The sequence below is a fragment of the Oenanthe melanoleuca genome, chromosome 3 (assembly GCF_029582105.1).
Source record: "Oenanthe melanoleuca isolate GR-GAL-2019-014 chromosome 3, OMel1.0, whole genome shotgun sequence".
Lineage (NCBI taxonomy): Eukaryota > Metazoa > Chordata > Aves > Passeriformes > Muscicapidae > Oenanthe > Oenanthe melanoleuca.
The window spans coordinates 69428807-69450838 of record NC_079336.1 but is presented as its reverse complement, the minus strand read 5'-3'; the positions used below and the strand labels follow the sequence as shown (position 1 = coordinate 69450838).

At 43.0% G+C, this 22032-nt stretch overlaps 1 protein-coding gene across 1 annotated transcript in view; it reads left to right on the top strand.

The window, feature by feature from the left end:
* The window catches only part of FAM120B (family with sequence similarity 120B), an 87232-nt gene that overhangs the window by 48678 nt on the left and 16522 nt on the right, over window positions 1-22032 (top strand). The gene's annotated exons all lie outside the window — the stretch shown is intronic.

Sequence of the window (22032 nt, the reverse complement as noted above, 5' to 3'; positions counted from 1 at the left end):
ATTGTAAGGATACTCCAGTATGTATTACTATATTGAGAAGATGGTCTTTATTTAAATGCTAGGGAAGAAAATCAGAAGTTTACATGACTCCCCATTGGCAGCTAAACTGGGACACAGGCTAGAATATGCTCCTTCACTTGGAAGTTTGATGGGGTATTCCTCTGTGGTGCAGAGCCTCTTCCTTAGTATCTTTTGGCTCTATGGAAGCATGGTCAGCCCAGTAAATATGCAGAAACCTTGGTATGTTTCTGCCATAAAGGCCTGTGATGCTCGAGAGCCCAGGAATTCCATGAGTTTTTGTGAGTCTCGTGAGTCTGCTCTCAGGTACACATTGATGTCCTGGTAAACTCCTCAGTGTAGGTCACTCAGGATGGCTGAGGTTGCTGATACCCTGGTAAACTCCTCAGTGTGGGTCATTAGGGATGGCTGAGGTTGCTTAGGACAGCGCTCAGGGATGGCGACTATTACAAGCACCAGTGTTTCCTGATGTCCCTGGTGCAGAGGTGCCTGGCAGCTCCTTGCCTGCATCCTGAAGGCACTGCCAGGCTCTCCTCCTGGTGCTCAGAGGGGTTTGACTGCCTACAGCTGGGTGACCTGGGATCCAGCTGGTCGGTGAGGAAGACCCGTGTGAGAGAGCTATGGGAAGTCTCCTGGGAGTCTCACAAGACCCTTGGCTCAAGAACAGTATTTAAGCCCAGGCCCTTGCCTAGTCTGCTTTGCAGGAATTCAGTCCTGTGCCTGTCTGATTCTGCATTTGCCTTGATGATTTGACTTCTTTGTGTGGCATGGACATCCCTCATCCCCATGGACTTGTCCAGTGACTGCTGTGTGAAGCTGGTTCCTGCCATCAGACCTACTCTGCTGTTCTTCAGGTACTGTGGGACTGCACCCTCAGCAGTGGGGTCACTGCCCTGCATTGCCCCTCCACTGCTGGCTTGCCTTCCTTTGTGGAGCAGGCCCCCCTTGCTGCTCCCTGACAGCTTTAAGACCCTGACAGCACAGGGGGTCAGGAAGTTTGGCTGAAATTACCATAGCACTCATATAGTGTCAAAACAATAGATATAGCCTGTGGGCTGAAAACAGCTGGAAAGACTGAAAATGGCTACAAACCAGCCAAGTGTCCTTGTTTATGCCTACAGAGTTAGGACCTTGCTTTCACTGCTTTCCTAGACCCTGCAGCTAACACTCAGACCTTTCTCACCCATAGCCAGGCTGATGGGTACACTGTGTTTCACCTGTGCCCACCACAATGAGAAGCTGGTTCAGAGCACAGAATCTCATTTGTTGAAGATTATGTTCTTGAGACTGATACTTGTAGAGCTTTCTGGCTTGTACTGCTTTTGGAGCCCTAGGCTGGTGATCAGACATTAAGTTTAGCCTGCAGTTTTTACCTAGAAGTGTGGCATTGAGACAGTGCATGATGAGTTGAAGAGTTGTTTATAAAAAACAGAGGTAGCTGGCAAGGTATTCTGTCTGAATAGCCTAAATTTATTTAATCTTGCTACAAAATTAAGGTCTGATGTTTGGTTTTGCTGGTGCCAACTGGGAAAATACATCTTTATTTTACTAAAACCCCTCAACCTTACAGTCTGGAGTATTTGTTCAGGGGAAGAATCCAAACCAGGTACTGACCCTGATGCTGTACTGGGTGCTGCTCATTGCCTGGGTAGCAGCTATGGTAGTGCACAGCTTGAAACTACTAACATGCCTGAGATCAGAGTGCAGGCAGGACATCAGCTCCAGCAATTGTCTCCCATACCTCTAAAACCTACAAATACAAATATACAGCACCAAGCCTGACAGAGTCAAGAAGGGTTTGGACAATGCTCTCAGGCATATGGTGTGAGTCTTGGGGATGATGATGGACATATTCTGTGAAACAGGAAGACAGGCATTTCTTCAGGGCAAAGAACTGCTCTGAGTGCAGAATTTCAGTCACACAGAGTTGTATTCTCCACTGGGTGTTCATGTTTGATATAAAAATTGTATCTTGCCTATAAACTTCACCAAAAGACTCTCCTCAGTGGTGATATTTGTACAACTGTTTACCATTCCTTTGGAGATGAAGGATTTGATTTGGTGATCAAACACAAGCACAAAGCTGAAAGCTACACAGGCCAGGGAAGCAAGGACAAGACAGAATGCAAGGTGCACACATCCCATCAATTTAGTATTGTGAGACTTTTTTCTTTGTATTGGGTCTTATTTTCCCAGTTACACATTAGATCACTTATCAAATGACCTTTTATTAGTAGTGGTCACATAGATAAACATGGATATATTAATTGTTAATATAGTTAATCTAGGCATGATCTTTTTTATATTAATACATTGATATTTCAAATGTACCAAGCTTCTCTTTTTCATGCTAGAAAACACAAGAAATACTAGGACCAGAAACCTCATTTGGGAGTTACCTTTATCATATTCAGCTTTATTTTGAGCAAGAGGTTGTTTGTTAATAGCAGAAGACCAGCAGGCTCTGTATCTACTTCCTGAGAATACTTTTTCACTTTTGATCATGATGCAGCTCATCTAAAAGGGATCTAAGTGTATCATGTGCTGCCTTTTGATAATCATCTTTGTCCTGTAGTTTAATTACCCATCAGATCCTTCAGACCTGATCTACATTCTGCTGGAGGGTTTTCAGTTCCAGTGAAGTTTATGGAGGTCTGAGGCAGTGTGCTGGTGACAAAGCTGAACCTCCTGTTATGTAATGCACATATGAAAGATCTCCACATTTAAACAGGTGGTGAGGCTGCCCATGAATCTTCACCATCTTTGAACAACTTGCAGTACTCTCCCCTTTAACAAAGCCTTCATTCTGTAGGTGTGATTAAATTTCTACTCCACCTTTGCTATGCAGAGGGAGGATTTCACAAAGGAGCAAATGGGAGAGTTTCAAACAAATCCACTATGAAATTGCATTTCCAAACAGAAGAGGGAGAGCAGCTGTAGAATTGATGTACAGTAGCACAGAACATTTAGAAGCTGACTGGTGCATCTAGACCAAAATTTCTAGGTTTTAAAAATAAATCTGAAACCTTGAGCATTGAGTATTTGGAATACACTTAATGCAGATTTGTTTGTGCTTTTATTGACTACCTGCATATCTAGGCTTATCTTGTAACTGTGACACCAGTGCAAGTCTAGGCATTGTGGTTTATGCTTTAAATGAAGATTAGATTGCAATGATTTCCTGAAGTTTTTGAACAAAAGAAATACTAACCTGCAAATTCAGCCTTCTTTTGTTTTGAGGAGGGATTTCTTTTACTTCTTTGCATTGCTGGTTACAATATTAATTCTTGGCAACAAATAGTGCTGTAAGAAACTTTTGCTCCAAGCAAGTTAAAAAATAGCATCAAAGGAAAAATATTAAGTGCTAACAGGAGTCAGTTTGCATGTCTTAACACTTCCTCATTGGGAGCAGGAAAGAAATCCCGAATTTGTCACCGTGCATTTGTTTACACTAACGTGTTATTGCTTAATCACTCCACCATCCCTCTCCCTCATAAACACCCCCATCTGCCTGTAGACAGAGTCCAGCTTAGCAAGGCTGATAGTTTATAATGCTAGAAATTGGGAAGGGAGTGGGGAGAGGAGAAGGCAAAAAGAAAAAAGAGAAATGAAGCTTTTCTGCTGTCCTATGATGGAGGGCAGCAGTGCTTCAGGGAGGTGTTAACTGCTCTGTGTAATGCTCGCTAGGAGCTACAGCTGGTGTCAGCTCAAGCATTTAGATTCTGACAGGATGAGTGTCCAGCCTGCTCTCTGTGTGCTGGATATGATCTATCCAAATCAGTAGGTATGTAAGGGTAGCCTGTGTGAAGTTTCTGTAAGACACTCCATATCATTCTTCTCCCATACAAAAAGTTTTCTTGCTCTTTATATGACTTCAGTCAAAATCCCTGAAGGGCCAGAGGGAGCCCTGATTTATTTTTTTTTTTTCTGAATTCTGTTGGTTTTAAGTTGAGACTACCACAACAGAAGTTTAAAAGTAATTTTACAGAAGAAAATTAAGCAGATATGAGGCCAGGGTAGCTTGAAAAACTAAAAATTAAAGGCTATGCTTTGTCTTAGCTTGTGCAACTTTCTTCATATGAGTTGCACCCTTTTAGATGTGTTAGGCTGACAGTGCTGAGAAATTAGCCCAGGCCTTCTGACTTCTGGTAGTTTCCCTGACTGCTGGACTACAAACTGGCATGACAGATTGCATCCAGCACAGTAGGCTGCAGAAAGTAGTTAATGGAAAATAGACTGCTTTGATGTTCACTTCTGGTGGGCTGATCCTCTGGTTTAAAGGCTAAACATCTATTGTCCCCAGTAGGAGTTTTCTTTATGAAAAAACTTTCACAAAATCTGTAATTTCCATTTTGTTTTCTGAGACTGTGGTTTGCTCTGTTTCTACATTCAGTAGCCAGCAAATATTTTCAAGAGTGAATTGTAATTTTCGGGTCTCTAACTTCAGAGGCCACAGACATGGCTTTATTTCTCAGAAATAAGCTAAGCATCTGTCCTCTTCTGCAAAAGCAGATGTCTCCAAAGTATTTCCACCAGAGCACCAGAAATGAAGGCACCTAAACACACTGCCTACTTTGCTGGAAAATGGGGCTAAGCACTGCAGAGATGCACCTTAGAAAACAGGCTCAGCTAGAATTAAAATGAGGGGGAGGGTGAGGAGAGGGAGAGCAAATACAGTAACAGCCTATGATTAGAAATCTTAACAATGACAGTGAGTTCTGTTTAATTCCTAACTGCTTAAAAGCAGGCCTGGGGAAATGCTCTGCTTAGAAATGTCATGGAAAGTGCAGCTGGTCCATAGGCTTTATCTTGAAAAGCAAAGGATCTTTCCCATTTTGCAGTAACACTGCCATTTACTGGGCCATACCACTAGCAATTTGCAACAATGGGAGGGAAAAAAGCTGCCATTTGACCTAGAATGCAATTTTCAACTAATTAATAAAGTGACCATTAGTGCCCGAGGGGATAATAACAGGAATAAGAACAAATTACTGTGGGGTGCAAAGGAGGCTTGGGCATTGTATTGCAAATTTCTTATGGCACTATTCTTTTTTTTCCCCCCTCACTAATACTTTTAAAGTGCCCCCACTCAACACTTGCTCCTTGTAGGACCCTTGCAAACCACATAAGAATTAGCCCTTCAAAGATGAATCAGGATCTAATTGTTGTTAACAAAGTGCCACCTGGAGAGAAATGTTACAATATACCTTCATTACAAAGCATTCAATCTCTCTCACGCTCACAAGTCCTGGCTACAGTACAGACAAAAAGAAGCAGTTGCTAGCATTAAGATCAGGCACCTGCAATTGCTTGTAAGACAGTCCCTGCACAAATATGCTCCTGGCATTGCATGAGCCTTGCTAGAACTGCTCTGTTTGTGCTGCTTCAGAGCAGGTTTTGCTGGGATCTCTCTATTTGCAGCTCTCTAACCTGTCACTGGAGCCCTCGTATTGGTGGGGACATCAGGAGAAGAAGCTGCACCATTCACCCTGCTTTTTCAGGATGTGCTCTGGGATATGCTCTCAGTACAGGCTCTTCTGAGTTTTATGCATTGCCAGTGCCCCAGGTTCATTTCTCTGCCTGAGTGAGATTTTGCTGGTGGGTGTAGCACATCCACTACAGGTCCTGCCTATGGTCTCACTTCCAGCCTCAGTGGTTAGAACTGAAGACAAGACCTACCAGTGTCTGCCACGTTTGTGGCTGTGTGTCCACAGAAGTCAAAGTCAAATGACATTACCCTTGTCTCTCTGATAATCCCAGTGGACTCTTCTATAGCAGACTGAAAACTACTGTCCACAGGCTCGCTTTGCTCATGCCTTGTTTACAAAGTCAGGGAGTTGGCTTGACTGAGAGCTGAACCCCCAAGAAACCAACAACAGACTGGGTTTTGGCCAGTTAATCTGCCAGGGACAGACTCTGGTAGCTGGAAGCAGGTGAGGGAACACAGAACCTTCCCTTCCCTTTAGGAGAAGGACTTGATCCACCTTAAGGTGAAACCAGTCTCACTTCCCAAAAGCATTTTGTAAAACTTATTTGGTTTTTCTTTGTAAGCAGTAGGAGATATAGAATCATAGAACAGCCCAGGTTTGAAGGGGTCTTGTAAAATCAGCTGGGAGAAGGAGCCCAGATGAGATTATTTAGCACCCTGTGTGATCACATCTTGAAAACCTCCAGTGATGAGGACCCTACCACATCTCTGCAGAGGTTGTTCCAGTGAATGATTGTTCTTATTGTAAACAATTTATGTACTATATTGTAAATATAGTGATTTATTTACTATCAATTGTGATTTTTGTGATACTGTGATTTATTTACTATAAATCTTTCCTGATGCAATTTGTACCCCTTGCCCCTTGTCTTCTTATTTCAGTAAACATGAATATCCTGCTCATTTTGAGGATCAGGAAGCTGGAGAGTAAAGGAGAGGTAGAAGCAATCTCCCCTCTTTCTGTTTCTTGCTCAGATTACCCATCTGCTTACCCATCAAATTATCCACGCTGCTTCAGAGAATTGAGGGAACTCACTACAAGGGAATGTTCAGATATCTTGGCCAGTTGATTCATTAACTGATGGATGTGGAGGCAGGAACTTCTGGAGATCTAAGCAATGCTAACATCCTTTGGCTGCTGGTTTTCCTTGAAAAACTACCTCTGTCCAAAAATAGCACACTCAGGGCCTGTTTTGTTGGATAAATAATCCCAATGGCCCACTTGCCTCATATTTTGGAACATATGTAGTGCAAATAAAGATACAGATAATTTTTTAACTCATGAAAAGCACACTATATGAAACCAATCCTTCAGGATCCTGAAAGACATAATTTGTTAAATGTCATTCCAAATGTTCTTAATTGGCAGATACTGGCTGTATGTGCTCACCTGCAGCTGTTTTGTAAACAGTCAGCATTACTGCTACAATTACAACATATGCTTCAGATTTTTCATTTTGACTTTGGCTATCATTGGCCATCTCCAACTTCCACTTAAGAAGACCATTCAGTATAAAGGACCTGCACTGCTTTACATCAGTGAAGATTTGCCAGAGGACTAAATGGTGATGACTGAAATAAAGTCTTTGGTGTAATAGGGACAGTGAGGCTGCACCAAACTAGTAAGTATGTACCAGCTTTGGTTGTACATGCAGTGGAGGAAAGGAACAAACCACCCCCTATGAGTGGAACACCATTCCCCAAACAGCACAAAAAGAGGGGGACTTCCAAGAGCACAGTCCCAGACTTGCAGGTTGCCTCTTTTATACTGAAAGTCATTGATGGCATAAAGCATAACTCAGCCCAGGGCATAAAATGAGCATCTCTCATCAGCTTGGCATCCTTGTGCTTGAAATTTATCAAAACTGGCTCAGATGCTCAGTCTTCTCAGGTTAAAAATGTTCTTAAGTGGCTTTGCTAGAGTTGCAGTGCTTGCCTCTGGCAGTTAGCAGCAATGCAGTGATCTGCAGTTCGTGTGTGTCTGTCCACTCATTGACACACATGGCTGGCCATTAGGGAGTTCTCCCTGAACACATGTGTTCAGAGTTGATGAGTATCTAATTTGTTCTGCTGTAAGAGGATTCTGTCAAATCATTAGGATGGGGGTCAGAGCTGGGAAACCTGATTGATTCCCCTGCACCTTCCTGGATCTGTCATTTACTAACTCTGTGACCTTGCTCAAGATATACCAGATTCTTGTGACACTCATTGTCATCAGCTGGAGCACAGATCCATCTTTAGAAGTTTCTAGGAGGCTGAAAGACATGAGAAGTGATTACTGCAGTACCACTAAATGTGTGGAGTATTACCCAAATACCTCTGTAATGCTGAGGCCAGATACTGAGCTGTGCAAAGCTAGGAGCCACTTGAAAATATCAGCAGATGACTCCCTGTGCAGCTGTTTGCTAAAAAGCTGTATTCACCTCTCAGAGATATTGTAGTTTGAAGAAGGGCAGGAGATCCTTGTGTGAATTGGGCTGAGCATCTGGGTAAAGCCCCAGAGAAGAAACTGTGAATAGACAGGAGGATGCACAGGGGGTTATCCAGGCTGCAAATCTCTGACCAAATTCATGCTCTCCAAAGAAAGGCACGAGGAACAGAGATGGAAGCATTTGCCATTTCCAAAACAGCTTGGCAGTCCCCCAGGACTGCAGACAGGCTTCACTGGAGGGTCTGTTCTTCTGCTGACACAGGAGATGGATGTACATACAAGTCCCATTAGCATTGAAGGGAGGTGCCTGCTGAACTTTCCCACGCGCTGGCGGAGGAAAAGGCTTCCCAAGGTATCTCACGAGGTAGCAGAAGGCTGTGGCTGCACATGCTGCCTCTCTTTAGTGTCTGCCTGTGACACAGCTGTACACTTGCATCCTTTGGGGGTATGTGCTTGGCATCTTGCTGTCTGTCACACAGAGGCACTTTGGAGCCATGCAGCACGCTTGCCCAGTATCCTCAGTAAATACACAACTTGTATATTTACATGTAACGTGTTTGTACACTGATCCTCTGGGTCCCAGATCGATCTATTGTCAATTCCAAGGACTACAGTCTCCTTTGAATCCTACTTTTTGTTGAATGTTTGTCAGCGGGAATTGATGGTTTATTTTATTTTTTCACCCTTTGTGGCTGTTTTTCTGTCTTTTGTAGCAAGCATTAAAGTTTATTTTGGGCTGAGGAAAGTTATGCCCTTTGTAACAATGTGTTGTGGAGCTTTTATTTAATCCTGTGGGGTATTTGGGTGCATTTTGTTGGGAAGGGATGGAAGGAGTAAAAGAAAAAGCTGTAGAAATAGTGGAACTGGAGATCTAGACTCCTAGAAGGTGGCAATCTGTTAATTAGTGTTCTTGGGAAAACCTGTCTGTGATGAAAATAAAGCCCCATCGTTAAAACCAGTGCATTTTCCTTTTCTGCCCCTGAATGTTGTTAACAATGTTGCACTCTGGTTAAGTAAAAATCTAAAACTGCAGTGAAGTGTTAGTAATCGGTTCCTGAGCAGATTCCCTAATGCTATTCACTTTTCCCTGCTAATCTTCCTGTGTGAGTTATAACAATGCAGCACCAAATGAGAAGGAAATGTCAGGTTATGTTTCAGGGCCAGCCTCCTGCCCACCCTCCATCTGTGCTGATGTCAGTGCTTATTGGAACATATGCTGCCTGTTGCTCACTGACCATCTGTTAGCTGAGCTGATGAAGTGTTCCCGTTGCTGGGACAACCCGGCCCTTGATTGCCAGTGGCACCGCAAACATTTTCTGCTCAGGTTTCACTTTTATCTGTGCTCTGGAATGGCAGCTCTGCCGTGGCAGGGGTTGCCCCATCCCTGCCTTTTCCCTCGGCCTGGGCAGGGAGCGCAGTCAAAATTCAGGATGCGAGTTTTGGGGCAAAACTCGTGTGAGTTAAGGAGTGAATTAACTGCTGGCATTGCAGCTAGGACACAGGGCCGGGCATGCTTTCTCCCCATGCCAGGCAGTGGGAGCCCAGGGTCAAGGGAGCGTGTCTGGTAGTGGTTAGAAAGTTTTTGTGATGGGACTGTGACTGGCATCGTGCAGAAACGCCCATAGCCCTGAAGACATGCAAGGCTAAAGAGGGATTTTTGGAGAAAAGCAAAAGGCAAGGGGTGGGCTATTTTTCTCTTGGTAAAGAGTCACTTGTTCTGAGAGTTCTGCATGTTGTAGTTGTGCCCGACAGCCACAGATCTTTTGGACATAACTGAATCCAAATGTGAACATTTTTTATGGTGTGCGCCTCAGTTTAAGCCACAGCAGCGATAAAAGCATTTTCCCACACACAGCCTTTTAGCAGCTCTGTCTGGTGCGCTTTCCCCCTCTCTTAAAAACGTCTACAAACATTAATCAGTGCTGGTGACAAGCCTGTGGGGCTGGCAGGTGGCATTCCCACTGTGCAGGGGGAGCAGCGAGCTGGCAGAGAGGCGGCGTGCCCACCTCGCAGCCTGCCTGCCGGGACCAGACTGCCCCTCGTCTGCCACCCAGCCCTGCCACGCTGCCAGCAGAGCTGATTCCAGACCCAGGGCTGGGCACTGCCATGCTGCCAGCTCCATCTGACATGTGCAGGGCAGCCCCTGATCAATGGATGCTGTTGGTGAAGCTGACCGCCGTAGGTAGGGAGAAATGGGACAGCTGGCAGGATACAGAAACATCTGGGGACAGTAAACCCTCTGAAGCTGTGAAATGTCTTGGTCTTTCACTTTCTGTGCTGATATTCCTCAGTGTTTTCCTCATTGACCCTGGGGTTTTGGTTCCTGGATGACAGCAGCCACTTACTTGATCTCTCAGCCCCAGCTTTGGAACTGAAGACTATCCCATTGTCCTTCCATTTCTCTCACTTCCCATCCCTTCAGCCTTGCCTCTTTCAAGCTTTCTGAAAATCTTTTATCAGATATATTGTCCCTTTGCAGTCCCTAGCTTGCAAAAACAAACTTTTTAGTCTCTCATCCAGCCTATGCTTTCTGTTTCCTACCTCAATCCAGTCATTCCTGTAGCCTGGCCAGTCAGCTGTACTCTGGCTGGCCTTTCTACCATGCTTCTAAAATCCCCTTTTCTTCTGTTCCTAGCACAAAAATCCTCTTCACATTTTTTCCAGGTGTCTATACCATCTTTTTGTAAGGCTAAATTGTAAGTTTTTGAGAAAAAAAAGCTCTTTACTTTTCATCCTCTGCATCAATTATTGTTTTAATTAAATGACTGAATAGTGCAATAATGTTGTGTGCTCAGAGACTACGTGATGTGTGGTAGAACTGGATAAGATATGATCCATTCTGATGTAATGCTAGGTGTTAATAATAATGTACAATTTCAGCAGATGTTGCTATTTCAGGACGTTCTGGCAGAGCAGGCTGGTTTTACTCACCCCAGGGACAAGCACATGAGCAAATTACCACAAAGCCAGCAAGGGTGGGGGTTTACATTGCCTCATGTGCTTTGTGGTGAGTGCCTGAGCCTTGGGTCTTACTCTGTGGCACATGTGGGTACTGCCCTGTGCTTGTGTCAAGCTCATGCTGGGTCTCTTACCTTGCCTTTATTGTGGTTGTAATGAAAGCTTTTATCTGCAGCTTATCACAATTACCAAACTCAGCCTGAGCACTCTGAATTCAAACCCTCTCTTGTGGCAACTTGTTTCATGCCAGTCTGCTTTTAAATCCACTTTGGTGTCCTTGTTTGCTGAATGGTGCAAATGTGCAAGCATGTAGATGGAAATTGGGCCAATCTTCTCTCCAAGAATGCCACAGAGTTTGGGAGTTTTGGTATCTTTACAGACCAAGACAACTCTGCATTTTGAATCAAAACAAAGCAGAATTTAACACTTTGCTTCAAGATTTGACAGCTTGATTTTCCCTCAGTCCAAAAATGTGAAGGAACACTGATATCATAAGCCATTTTAAGTCCAGCCCCTAAAAGGATTTGTAGTTCCCAACTGAAAGCACTGGTTTTACCCAGGGCAGGACTGCACATTTTGTGCAGTTTTTAGGCTTAGATTAAACAGTGGCGCTGCTTTCTACATGTGCTGAGAAGATAAATTACTCTGTGTCTTAACAGAGTGCTATTTGAACAGTGAGAATGGTCAATTAAAGAGCTTTGAAGCCTTGAGATGCTACCAGCAGGGTGAGATGAGGCATGTACACGTAATTTACCAGAAATGGGCAATGTTTGTGTATTTCTGGGGAAGTGTAGGGGCCAAGGGTGATGTTCAAACTCCAGACAGCAATTTCCTTGCTGCCATCATGGGAATCCATCATATGGAATGATTCTTGTCCTCCCTTTGAGCAGTTCACTGCACTGGAAGGCAAGTTGTAGACATCCTACTGCAGTCACAGGTGCAGGGTCTGAGGTGCACACACAGCCTGCAGAAAGCAGAGGGGTGCTCACAAATTGCCTGTCTGATGTTGCTTAGGCAGGTGTGTCAGAGCCACTTACAGAAGCACTGCTGGGCAAGTTCATCAGCCAGGCAATGTTTATTGACACCATTAGAGAAATACTGATTTTTGCCAGCCAAGAACCTGATCTCTGCTGTGACTGGAGTGTCAGGCACTCAGAGCTCTGCTTAATCACAGCTTTAACACATTTCCTGAATCTGGATCTCTGGATCCTGTAAGAACAATAAATGCTTGCACTTCTGTGCCCTAAGGTTGGCAGTGAGGAGCTGTTGTGTGTGTTTTTGGGAAAAAATCCCATCCTCACCCCAGTGCCGGGGCCAGGCTGCCACTGATACCAGTTGTGTGAGGATTTGCCCTGGAGATCACTCCCTGCACAAATTAATTAAAAGATGCCTTAGGTAGGTGTCCAGCCAGCACAGAAGGAGCCCAGCTCCGTTACTAGCCTGCAATCCCCAGTTTTCCAGCTGTCACTATGTAATACGGTCTCCCCCTCACGTAATTCCTTCCTGTAGTCCAATAGAAGTCCTTTAAAGAAGAAAAAAAAAGAAAGAAAGAGGAACAACAAGCAAGTAATCCTGTCATACGATCTGCCCCAGTAGTTTGGGGCCTGTTTCCCTTTCAGGGGCTGTGAGCATGCTTTGAGGTGCACAATAGAGATGCCTCCTCCATTGACTGGGGAGCTCAATGAGCCAGTGGGCAGCGGCCGGGGAGCAGCAGCAGCAGCAGCAGCGGTGCAGCGCAAAGGGCCCAACTGTTGGCTGATTTAACACTCTGCCAGCTGCAGTCCCTGGGCTGGGAGAGCAGCAGCAGCCTTTGAATATCACCTTTCAGCCAGTTAGACAGATGGCACTTCAGAGAGCCCCTTGCGTGCGCTCCGTCCCTGCTGGGCACGAGGAGGGAGCTGCCTTACCTGCCGCCCAGGAGGAATTTTGGGTTCTTTCTGGTGGTGCTCCAGCAGCGTGCAGACACCAAGAGGAGAGCAGGTGCTGGATGCAGAAGCTTGGCCTAACCAAAAAATTGCCTGTAAAGTTGTTCTTAGTGAGCTGCAGCTCAGGGAGGGCACTATGCCTTGTCCAAAGCTGCTCCTCCGAGTGAGCCAGCACAGCCAGGGGCTGCAGGGTGGGAGTACGGACCATGGATGTCAGGGATGCTTCTTCTCAGAATCAATGTGGAAGGAAAAAGTGTTTATCTTGGTCAAAAAAGAGACTTTTTACTATTTCAGATTGATTTAATATTTTTGTTATTTTTGTAAGCTGAAATTCTTATTTCGGTCATGTCAGTTTCTTTATGCTCCTTGTATTAAAGCACTCAAAAATGCAATACTAGAAGACATATTAATTCATGATAGAATATGGCAGATTTCAGTAAGTTTTTAAAACAAAATATTTATTAAAATGTGTTTAAAATAATTTGGTTACAGAAGCAAATTTGCTTTAATAACAAGTGAATTGAAGCTAAGAAGTTGTGACAAAATTAATAAAATTAAAAGTGTAAGGATTTTCTTTTTATAGCAATATAAAAACCAAAGCATCCTGGATATGGGGGCCCTAATGGACAGAAAGACATTTACTTTGAAGTCCTGACATAAAAGTTTCAAGCTGGCACTTGTTGCTGACACCATTAGTGTAATGAGTGGTCCAAAGCTGTGTGAATAATGCCTGTTTTTCCCACTGAAGATGAGAGACCTTCATGGGGATTGCACACTATCAGAGCTCAATAAGAAACTGTGTGGCATGCAAGAAAAGAGGGAAATAGGAGGATGATTTTGTTTCTGTAACTTGGGAGAGAAGTGCTCAAGCTAACTTAGGCTGGTCTCTGAATGAGTGTGAGCAATTTATTCAGCTTTGGTTTTTGGTTTTTGGTTTTCTTCCTCAGTCTCTTCAATCACCATCACAGTGGGATGTTCTCTGCTTTAAACTTTCAATGCTCAGTAATCAGGCAGTAGTGATTGTGAAGGGCAATGAGACAAAGTGGGGTTTGGGGTGATACAAATGTGCAGGAGCAGTCTTCAGGTATTCAGTCCTTTTCACACATGGAGAATGCCTTGAGCTTACTTTTTTGAAAAGAAACTCTCTTTTCCAAAACACTCTTCCCTTGCAGTGTTTTGACCAGCTTCAGGCAGTGATGACAGGATAATGGAGTGGTAATATGTAAGCTGGAATGAGAAGCTACTTGGAAGATCTCAGGATAGTAGTCAGACAAATAATTTAAGCTGGCATAAGTTGTCAGTATTGATAAAGGCAGCAGATCCACACTTCCTCTGCTTCTGGCTGCTTGTTCTCACCCTGTGCTATTCTCTTCCTTTCACAATACTTTAATAGCTTAATGGCAAACTGAAGCAGATTCAGATGGGGCTGGGAGAGGCCAAGGGTGCACCTGAATCTGCTTTCCCCAATCTAATTCATTGCATGAAAACAAGCCCATGTTTCAGCAGGCAGGACAAGGATGAACACCAGGATGAGCAGTGACAGCCAGGACATGGAGAGAGCAGGGCCACTTTTTCCCTGTATTAGCACTATCTTATTGCCTCCACTGAAGTTTAATTTCCATTAAACAAGGACAGTTTACCATTCTTAGCAGCTTTGACAGGATCACTTTCCAAAAGAAGTTAGGAGATCTTACAAGGCACAAGTGTCTTGTCCAGCCAGCAGCTGGTGGGCCAAGGTCAGGCATCCCTCTTGCTCATGATTCCTGTGGTCAAAATTCTTCTGAAGTTCCTTGCAGATGTTGAAACCTCTAGACTTTGTACATATGTGCAAGTTTCCTCAGTGGGGTAGCTCAGAGCTGCTAAGCATGTTTTTGTTGACAACTTTCCCTTTATCAGAGTACATAGTTCTTGGGTAAAAAAGAGACTCTGAACGCAAGTAGGGAACTGATGATTTTAAATACACCATAAAAAACAACATTATGCTTTCCCCCCATGGAATCATGTCAGATATTTGCTTCACAGATCTTGTATAACATGATTATTCTCTTTTTAATCTTTCTCTGCCAAATCTTCATTGAGGTGATTTTGCAAACTGTTTCTTTCAGTCTTTTACTTGGTACAGTTTGGAGCTTGCATATCTCTGTGCATTTGAATCCATTACTAATGCACAAGCATTCATCAGTTTGGCAGGAATGGACACTACACATCTGTAATTCATAAGCTTCAAGACAGTTTTTGGTGACGATGATTCAGGCATCCACTGAATGTCCAAATTCCCTTTGGCATCAGTTGTCCAGCCATAACTTGCTGGATCCAGCAGAGTGGGTTCACATTGCAGGAATCATCTCCAAATGCCTGCTTAATGGTTTGCATGCAGTTCATGCTGGAATAAGCAATCTTTGCATGGGGGAAGCTGGCTGGAGTCGATTTCATCCCTTTTGGCAGAGAAGGATTGATAATGGCATCAGTTGTTGCACTTTTAGGGACAAACAGATGGCATGTGAATTCTTGTAATTTCTGAAAGAAGCCTGATGAAAGCTCCCAGGGTTGTCCAAACACTGAGAAGTTATATTGATAATGACATTTTCTTTGCATGAGTTCTAGGGCTCCCAGTTTTCCTTTGTCTGAAAAAAAACACCAACAGCATTGCATCCCCAGAAGACATGCAGGCCAATCAGTGCCCTGCATGCATCAGTCCCAGGGGAGCAGGCTATTATATTTCTGTCAGTGAGTGATGCTTTGTGGCTGTTTTCTGACTTTCTCATGCATTAGCCAAGATCTATAATTCTGCTGGGTTGTGCCCATTGTTTGAGCATGCAGCATAGCACACATCTTCCTTCTCTGACAAGTCCTGTGTTCTTGTGGTGGTGTCTGACTAGGAGGAAAGAGAGGATCACAGTGGAATTGAGATGTACTTTACCTTTGTGATTTACACACACACACACACGCACACACACACTCATAGAGCATCTTTAAAGAAAGAATTTCATGAGGTTTGACTTGCTGATGGGACAAGAGAAAAACCTGTCTCTAATTTGGATTTCATGTCCTGCAGTTGTGTCCTTGAAATATTTGCTGGTAGTGGATCCTCTTGGATTTCTCAGTACCTTTTGTTGTAATTGTCTGGTAAATGCTTGACAATGTTTTAACTTTATGACTTTCTGCACCTTCATATAGTTCAAATGAGCAGAGATGCCTTGTTAACACCACTCAGCCTTTGGACAAGTCTTTGTTAATAACACAGACAGATGGGATAGTGATGGTTTCAGGGGGGCTTTGGTGGATTGCCTTTTTTTTTTCCCCATCTGACTAAATAAACTAAGTCTTAGTCAAAGAGGTTTATCCATTGCTCTGTTCTTGCTGATGGGCTTAAGTCTTCCTTCTATCCTGTTAGCATTGTATGAAGAAGCCATGTGCGTTCGACTTAATTCAGCTCTGAGGACTCAAAAGGCCACAGCTCACTCTCACTGCCTACTTTGATGTCTGCTGTCCTCTGTAGAACTGCTCTACACAGCACCACTTGGATGCCTATTGATTTTTACTTGGTTGCTTTCAGCTCTGTGTTCAGCACTAAATTATCTTTGGCAAGCATATCCATCAACAAGTTGTCTGGATGCGTGATTTGTTTTCCCTTTGTCACCCTGGCTGATACATACCTAGTGTCTCCTTCAAACCTGGTCCTTTTGGGCTCCAAAGGCTTTTTTTCCTCAGCTGAACTATTATTTATTGGTTTCTATTTTTTCTCTTTCTTTTTCTCACTCTTGCTTTGAGATGAAAGCTATCCTATCTGGATGGACAAAGACAGACACTTCATGAAAAGTGCAAAGATAGCTTGGTATGCAGAAGGGTTTTTCCCTGTGAAATATAGAAAATTTGGATTATCCATTTGGTATTTTTCAGTGCTGTTATTTTGGTTGCCTTTGCTTGAAAGTAAAATAGCAGCACCACCAGATATTAGTGAACTCTTGCAGCCACAATTTCTCTATTGAAAATGGCAAGGACCCTGGTTCTTTGAAATGTTTTCCTTATGCATCAGCACATGGTGTGTTACACCTTACAGGCAATTGCTACCCCTCTGTCTTCTCAAGTATTTCAGGTGGGGGAAGTGTTTTGGGGAGCTCTGGGTTTTAAGTTTTGTGCTTCTTTTCTTTTTGAAGACAAATTCATACTACTTGGATCCTGGATTTTTATTTTTGAAGTGTCTCTTTGTGCAGCCATTGCTGCTTTAACCCTTTGACCCAATGACACCCCAAAAGATATATTTTTGGTCATGGTTATTCATACTTTTCATAATCTGGAATAAGTGATGCTTCACTTCTGTTCAAGCCTCAGGCAGCATCCTGAAACAGCTTAGGCAGCTTTTTTTTCAGAAGAGTATTTTCAAATGAACAGTCAAATGTGACTTTAGCTCAGAACTCAGCATTCTAAAATTGTGTGAATTGTTTAGACTCTCACATGCATTCTCTGTTTTTGCAGAAGCATTGACTCCTCCTCTCTCCACTGCTTAATTTCACTGATGTAACAAATTTGCAATAAAAGACGAGTACAGGAGCCAGCAGCAAAGTTCATCACCATGTAAACATAAAGAGAATGAGCACATGTATAATGGAAACTGATAGAGTGGCATTCAGTTTTCATTTATTTGGTTACCATCTTGGAAAAGCTAATCAGATTGACAGCAGTAATTTTTCATCAAACTACTAAAACACATAGATAAGTTCTGTAACAACAGCCAAACCAAAGAAACAATGAAAAGTCTGATGATTCATATAAAAATAAAATATAATAAATCTATCCTAACTCAAAATTTGGCCCTTTGAATTATATCACTTAATTACCATTATAATTGATTAAGAAGAGAAGTGCTCCATTTCCACCTCAGAGAACACTCAAACAGGAGTAGGAGGAGGAATGCAAATATTCTTTACACTCTCCCTGACTTCCCCTAATCACAAAGAGTGTGTGAAATTTTAGCAAAAATGCAGAATTTGACAACTTCAGTAAGATACAACAGCAAAATAATACAAAGATGGATTTCCATCAGAACAAATTGCTTTCATTCAAATCTTTGCTTTATTCAACTCACATAAATTTTTGATATTGCCATTATTTTTCTGTCTCCCCTTCAGAACCAGGTAGAGAACTCCCCTGCTACTAGTCTTGAAAACTGAAACCTTTCCATTAATTCTTTACTGTCTCTGTAATAAGAAGTGACTAGACAGATCTGGACCAGAAAATTGTTGAAATGGAAATATTCCTGGGAAGAATTTAATCTTCAATAAAATGACATTTTTAACAAAAATGTATATGGTTGAAAATGCCCCCATTAGGCCAAGAGAGCAGTATTTGGTAGTGCCATAAATGAAATAAATATTACCTTCAGAAAGCAATATCCTGTGCACAACACTGTTAGTTGTTCACCTTTCTTGGATCACCTGCTTTTGCATGGTAGGCTTAATGGATGGACAAACATGCAAGACTAAATAATCTGATTAATAAGGCAGATTGGCTGCCTGTATAATGCTTTGTGTTTTTGCTTTGATTTAGATGTTTCCAAAGGCCCATAATGAGCAAGGCAGGGAAACTTGAGAATCATCCACCTAAGCAAATTAGTTAAAAATTTAAGGCAAGAAGCTCATGGCAAGAGTAGAGGAACTAGAGGAGCATGATGTCTGCAGGATTTCTCCTTTGTGTTTGTATACTCTGATGTTTAATAAAATGTTGGCTCTAGGCAAGGTTTTTCCCCATGTCTGAGAAATTTGTGATGTCTCACAAACAGATTCCCTGCACCTTTAGCATTTATTAGGGACTTGTGTTTAAAGAGGCCACAAACAGAACCACCTTCCTGAACCCAAGTATCTATTTACATGAGACTTGTAGGAATTTAATAACTTGAAGTGTAATTTCAACTTCCATCAGACCTGGTAGAGAGTGGCCAGTCAACTTGAAGGCCATTAAAGGAGCTGAGTGTGCATGAATATAAGCAAATGTGCAGAAAAAATTACTGAACAAAACTCTTTTTTAGTAAACTTGGTTTAAAATGGTTGTGAAACATCAGGCTCTTATCTCTGTCCAATAACATTCCATCCTCCTAGTCCCTTTGTTGCAGTTGTGAATCCTTGATGCTTTGGGCACTTTCTTATCTGCTGGTGTGTCCATTCCATCAGGAATCTGATGTGAAGGTCACTTTTTCTAACAGCTCCTTTGAAAATTTCAGAAGGTACAATGAACAAAGGTTTTGTCCTGTTTCAAACATGCTCTGCATGGGTCATTCTTGCCTTTTTTCCCCCCCCCCCATGCCTTTGAAAACTTGAGAGTCAAACACAGCTAGTACATTTGCCTTAGAGCAGGACAATTAAGGTAATTAGCCAAAGCAACCACTCAGTCCATGTAAAGCAGAGGTGAGGAAAATAGGAGGGATTTCTCACCATGAAAGAAGTAATTGAAGTTACCTCCACACTCCCAGTACCTGCTGTCAACTCGAGAATTTAGCCACATGCAAACCAAAAAGAACAATGCCCAAGCAAAAGGAAAAGGGAAAACAAGGCATTTAAGGCTACCACAGAGGAGATTAGATGACGATCCCACTGCAGGAACTCTTGACATTCCAGCCAAAAGCTTAAGAGGCTGCCCTGAATTAAACGTGTCAGAACGTGGAGTTAACAAAAGCCACTGTGCCCAGCAGGCTGAGCCCGGGGGCCTCACTGCCCATCAGAAATTAGTCACTGGGACAGAGGAGGTGAAAGAAAGGAGCCTTGGGAGTTGGGTGGGCAACGGGGGCAGGAGGTTTCCCTCGGGATTGCTGCAATTGCCCCCATTCAGGGCAGGGTCTGGGGTAATTGCTGGCAACAGGGTGTGCAACAATATTTGAGATCTGATCTGCCACCAAAAAAATACAGATGATACTGAAATAAATCATGAGGTGCTTAGAGATGATGGGGTAAGTGTCAAAATTGTTTGGCTGTGGAGAAGCACTATGGCACGAGTGAAGAATAAAATTTTGCACCTGCCTTTTTCCAGCCCTTTGTTCCCTCATTATTTCCATCGTGGTGGCATTTGGACCACAGTGGGACATGCTGGTGCCACTCATACTCGTCCCTTTCATGGCAGCCAGTGGCTGGTGGGACATGGGAGTGGTGGCTCCCTTGGCCCACAGCTGCTGCAGCTCAGGAAACACCTGGAGCAGGGTGTGCTGCAAGCCATTGCAGGGGCTGAGGGATGCTGCAGACACTGCTTTACATTTAGAGCTAAAGCTCAGGGCATTCCTTGCAGACAGTGTGCCATAAAACTGCTTGTTTTAACAAAACATACTTCCACCTGACCTCATAAGAACAGAGGAAATGGTTTAGAGATGTATCTTTTCCAAAAGCTGCCACCCTTAGGTCCTGAGGCTGTGTACTGCCAGTGTTGCTGGCTCATAAGTGTGTTGAGCCAGCAGATCTGTACAGGGAGGTTGGGCAGCTCCTGCCAGCAGGGCTTGGTGAGATGTGCAGCTTGGCAGGTGAGTGTCCTGTCCATCAGGACCTGTCCTGCAGAGTGCTTTGTGCCCCTCCTCTCAGCCACACCATAATAGCAGATACCTCTTGTCATTAACTCCACCAGCTACTGGTTTTCTAACCCTTCCCTTCATCTGAGTGTCAGATTTTGCACTTGCAAATATCTCCAGAGCAAGCCTTCTCATCCAGAGGAAGCAGAAGGAAATTGCCCTCCTTAATGAGCGTGGGCTAAAAGAGGAGGAATGCTTCCTGTCTTCTACGGACACAGTTGGTCCATCATAGATACTGTTTGATGTGCCTGAACTTCTCCTTCAAACAGACTCTAAAGGCAGGCTCCTGACTCCTTCTTTTGTTACTTTTCACAGCTGGCAAGTGCCAGCTTGCACATTGCAGCTAAATTCCAGCTGAATTTGGAGAAACTGAACTTCTCCATCTTATCCACATGGTTTCAGTTCCCTCTTGCAGGTGTTGCCCTGAAATGTTGGGTAGCACTTCATGGGCTAAACTGCTTCCTTGTGCCACACTGGTCAAGAGCAGCCTCATTTCAGCAAAAAGCTTGTTTTGCACAGCATTACCTACAGGCTGAATCTGATGGGGTTCTCATTCCAGCTGGTGCTTCCTTGCTTTCCATAGAAGTGTTGTCAGGATAAGGTTGAGTCAAGGACTGCAAAATGCCTCCAGCCCTAGGTCTAAAATCAAGCAGACTCTAGTGCCAGTGTTGAACTTAATTCCTTCTCTTCAGCCCCGAGAGACTGAAAAGGCTGCTCTGTCCCCAGCCAAGTGCAGCTGTGGGATCTGTGTCTGTGTGTCCTTCACATACAGCAGCACTGTGGAATTCAGAGTTAAAATAGCCTGTGCAATGATGTTGTCATCATTGTATGATAGCTTTAATAGGCTAATAGAAAAGCTGATGGGAAAAATCCTGGTGTGGTTTGTTGTTGTTGTTGTTGTTGTTGTAGGTTTTTTTCCTTAATGACCAACAGGTCAGCTTTAAGGAAAAAAAAAAAAAAAAGTTTGACAGGTTTAAGAGCTCAAAAAGATCCTGGAAACAGAGGCACTTCTGAGAACTCCAAGTGTGAAGCTGTAAAGTCTTGATATGCTAAAAAAAAGGATGTTTAACACTTCAGCATTTGTCCTTTAATCAGCTATGTTGTGTTGTTGCAAATCCAGTAGGAGCTGAAAACAGGCAGCCTCTTCACAAAAAAATGCCTTCTTTTTTTTTTTTGGCTGTTTAATAAACATACACTAGATACAAATTTAGCCAATAAAAGGTTCATGTAGTATGTATGTATGTATAATACATGCACAAAAGGGCTATTCAAAATGCATAGCAACCACTCGGCAGGGTTTAATTTTCCTTAACAGTTTTCAATTTTCCTTTAAATTTGAGATGGGAGTGGGGGGTAGCAATCAGAATCCTTGGCATAAATAGGATAATAATAAGGAAGTTCCTGGTATTGTTGAAGTAACAGTTCTTAGCAAAGCATACAACTGAATTCAGATAAAAGAAAGTTTCTGATTAAAAGGGACTGCATGAATGAAAAATATGAAAAGTTATTGGAAATTTCTCATAGCTGTAAAACACTGCTGTGTTAATCATAAGAGAAATGAAAAACTAGCTGATATTTTTGTAACACATTTCTTCATTTGGTTGACACTTTAAAAAATATGTTTTAAACACTATTAGCATTCTGTATGATAGCACACATAAATTAT